Genomic DNA, 4,582 nt, shown 5'->3' with positions numbered 1-4,582 from the left:
ATCCCCTAACCACAGGATAGGGGATAAATAACTGGTTGGTGGGGCCTTGACCACTGGGGCCCTAACTGATCACAAGAATGGGCGCTGTGTTCCTGCATTAAATGGAGCGGCAGACACGCATTTGTGTCCGCAGCTCCTTTCATGTCTTTGGGACTACTGGATATAGATAACTACAAGCAATCAGTTATCTCCTTTAATCCTATAGAGCTGAATGGGGCCAGAAAACATATAAGTCCACTGCTGTATTTAAACAGGGAACATTGAACTTGCGTTCTCATGATCAGTAAGGGTCTCAGCAGTTGGACCCTGCTGATTAGATACATGTCCTCTTTTCTGTGGGTAGGGAATATGTTGTAGTCATGAGACAACTCTTTAATACACATACCTCGGGGCTTGGAATATACACCGGAGATAGTCATATTCAGGGGACGATGTGTGTGAGGTTCCAGGACTCTCCCTTCACAAACTGTTGATAATGCATTTCCACATAATGAAAGTTACATCTTTTGATGTTTAGATATTAGGATATTTTGAATTCTTAGCTTGGTTACACACGAGTAGTTCAGCTTTCCTCACTTGAACAGGATTTGCATGCACAGTCCCCACCATTAGTGCTTGTGGGAACAATAATGCATGAATATGAAACAGTGGGCAAGCATTCTCCTTAGCACAACAGCCCAATTCAAATATTACATTGAGAAGAGATGAGAACATTTCTTGAAATTTGACTGTTAACAAACAGCATGTTTAGAAACACGCTGCTCTGTAACATGTGTTCTGCTTTTTAATAAAATAAACCATTTAAAAATCTTTCCTTATTGGAGGCAGCTGATGTCTAAAAGCATACAGTATTAAGAGGGAAAAAACAAACAAACAATGGCTTGTTGAGACCAATGTCTGAGAAGGACTATGACGTAGTGAGACATGGCCGGATAATAGCTATGACTGGGCAGTTAACATACAGGGTTAGGCAGAGGCAGAGGAGTTTGTCTTTATGTAAAGTCCTCCTGTCTGAAGCCATCACTCCGGGAAGATATGTGAGGGAAATAAACATGTGGGGTCATTGCGGGTAGAAATACAAAAATAATAATAAAATAGTGATATAAGCTTATTTCACACCTGTGAAATAGTGACAATCTAAACTCTAATTGTGAGAGGTACATACCTTATGGGAATAAATGGTAAGGAACAAGAAAAAAAACAATGTAAATAAATAAAAATGTAAAGGGAGCAATAAATGACAAAAAGAAAACATTAAATCACCAAAACAGGAGGGTGGAGAGGAAGCTTTGAAAAATATGGAATATGTAGAAGACTAGTGTTGAGCGAACCCGAACTGTACTGAATTTTGCGAGTTCAGGTAACCGGACCCGAACCCCTAATTTGCTGGAAAAGTTTGGGTTCAAGCTCGGTGTTCGTTAATTTAATAAAGCTTTTGAAAGGCTGCAGGGCAACCAATCAACAAGCTTTTAAGCTGTGGGCACTTAGAAACTATTACAGCCATGCCTAGTAATGGCATTGCTGTGATTGGCCAGTGCATCATGTGACCCAGCCTCTATACAAGCTGGATCACTTGTAGCACTGCCCATCAGTAGTGTTGAGCGAACTTGTGTTTTAAGTTCGGCGTCTAAAGTTCGGGTTCAGGTTATCGAAGAATCCCATTATGGATTCCACTACCATGGACCATAACGGAATTTAGAATCCATAACGGGATACTTCGATAACCTGAACTCGAACTTTAGACGCCAAACTTAAAACACAAGTTTGCTCAACACTACCCATCAGCTCTGAGTAGTGCAGGGACAGGAAGCAGGCAGCTGAAGTGAGGGAGAGTGTTAGGTATCTGGCTATTTGTTTTGTGGGTGACCTATAGTGATTTTTTGTGGGTGCAATGCACCATTTTTTTACCCCTGACACAAAAATATAATAGTTAATCCGTCAGTTAATGGGTGACATATACCTATTTTTGGTGTGTGATACACGTGCACTTTATACGTGACAGGGAAATTAATATAGTTAATCCGTCTGTTAGTTCGGTGGGTGACATATACCCATTTTTGGTGTGAGGTACACGTGCACTGCATACATGACAGGGAAATTAATATAGTTAATCTGACTGCTAGTTCAGCCGGTGACAAAAACCCATTTTTGGTGTGAGGTACACCTGCACTGCATACCTGACAGGGAAATTATTATAGTTAATCTGTCTGTTAGTTCGGTGGGTGACCTCAAAGTATAAGGAGAGCATCAAATAAGGAATGTGACTCTGGTTGTGGTGCTGCTAGTGCTGGTGGGGCTCCTGTTGCAGGGAGAGGACGTGGTTGATCTGTGCCAGTTACACGCCCAAATGAAACATCTTTCTCAGGTGCACGTAGGCGTCAGGACGTTCAGAGTAATTTTGTAGGCCCGAATACCGGTGTACGAATGGTGAGGCCATAACAAGTAGAGGCAGTAGTAGATTGAAAGGCTGACAGTGCCTCCAGTTCCTTCACATTGTTTGCCACCCGGTCCCCTGCTGAAACCGCAGAGTTGGCACCTTCAGCCCATGGGCATCTGTCTTTCACCTCACCCCCTTGCAAATCAGCCAAGCAGTCTGAGCCCAAAGTCATGCATCAGTCTCTTATGATTTTCATGATTCTGCTGGCAGGGTTTCCATGGGCCATCGACCTAGCCCTGCCCCAGAAGTGGAAGAGATTGAGTGCTGATGTTCAGCCACTTATGTTTCAGGATGAGGACATGGGAGGACCACCGCATCACCTCTCTGATGATGATGACGAAACACAGGTGCCAACTGCTGCGGCCTTCTGCCATGTGCAGACCGGCAAGGAGGGCAGGGGTGAAGAATGGGTCATGTGCAGACCGGCAAGGAGGGCAGGGGTGAAGAATGGGTAGAAGATAATGTGGAGGATGATGAGGTCCTAGACCCCACATGGAATCAAGGTCATGCAAATGACGTGTGCAGTTCGGACAGCAAAAGAGGGAGCATGGTGCAAAAGCAGAGTGGCCGTCCCCTAGCCAGTATGCCTGCTACTGCCCACCGCACCCAGGGACTGAGCACACCAAAGCCAGCTTCAATGCGTTCCCTGGCATGGCAGTTCTTCAGACAATGTGCTGACGACAAGACAAGAGTGGTTTGCACGCTGTGCCATCAGAGTCTGAAGCGAGGCATAAATGTTCTAAACCTGAGCACCAGCTGCATGACCAGGCATCAAAATGCAAAGCACGAGCTGCAGTGGAGTAGACACCTCAAAAACCACAAAAAATCTCAGGATCCTCTTGCTCCCTCTTCTCCTAAGGTCTCGGCCTCTTCCTCCCCCTGTGGAGTGACAGTGGCACCTGCCACCCCGCAAACAGAGGATGTGGCAGCAACACCGCCACCTCCACCACTGTCACCCAGCATGTCTACACTGTCTCAAGGAAGCGTTTAGCTGTCCATCCCCCAAACACTGAAGAGAAAGGAAGTACCGCCCTACCCACCCGCGATCCCTGGCCCTGAATGCCAGCATTTCAAAATTCCTGGCCTTTGAAATGCTGTCATTCCATCTGGTCTCTGGTGGAGACAGAGACTTTTAAAAACCTTATGGCGGTGGCTGTTTCCAGCCGCCACTACTTTTCCAGGAAAGCCATCTCTCCCCTGCACAACAAAGTGGTGGACAAATTCAGGTGTGCACTGTGCAACACCATCTGTGGCAAGGTCCACATAACTACCAATATGTGGACCAGTAAGCACGGGCAGGGACGCTATATCTCCCTAACTGCCTACTGTGTAAATGCAGCGGCGATTGGGCCTGAGGCGGATAGCAGTTTGGCGAATGTCCTACCCCCACCGAGGATTGCAGGACATTTCTTGTTGCCTCCTACTCCGCTTCCTCCTCTACTGCCTCATCATCGGGTCAGTGTAACACCTTCTCCACCAACTTCAACACAGCCAGGTGGAAACGACAGAAGGCTGTTTTGAAACTCATCTGTTTGGGGGAAAAACCCACACCGCGCAGGAGTTGTGGACGGGCATGGAACAACAGATCGATGAGTGGTTGGTGCCGCTGAGCCTGGTGGTGTGCAATAATGGGCAAAATCTCGTAGCAGCTCTGGGGCTAGCCGGTTTGACGCACATCCCTTTCCTTGGCGCATTTGCTGAATTTGGTGGTGTAGAGGTTCCTGAAAAATTACCCTATGTCAGAGCTGCTGCAGAAACTGCGGGCCGTCAGTGCGCGCTTTCGGCGTTCTCACCCTGCTGCTGCTGACCTGTCTGTGCTGTAGCGTAACTTTGGCTTTCCCACTCACCATCTCATATTCGACATACCCACAAGGTGGAATTCCACCTTGCACATTCTGGAGAGACTGTGCGAGCAGCAGCAGATGATAGTTGAGTTTCGGCTGCAGCACACACGGGTGAGTCGCTCTGAGGAACAGCACCACTTTGCGATCAACAAGTGGGCCTCCATGCGGGACGTGTGTGCCGTGTTGCGCTGTTTCGAGTACTCCACCAACATGGCCAGTGCCGATGACGCTGTCCTCAGCATTACTATCATACTTCTATGTTTCCTTGAAAAAACACTTCATGGACGTGTTGGCGATGATG

The sequence above is a fragment of the Bufo gargarizans genome, chromosome 1 (assembly GCF_014858855.1).
Source record: "Bufo gargarizans isolate SCDJY-AF-19 chromosome 1, ASM1485885v1, whole genome shotgun sequence".
NCBI classification, from domain to species: domain Eukaryota; kingdom Metazoa; phylum Chordata; class Amphibia; order Anura; family Bufonidae; genus Bufo; species Bufo gargarizans.
This window is presented reverse-complemented; position numbering follows the sequence as displayed.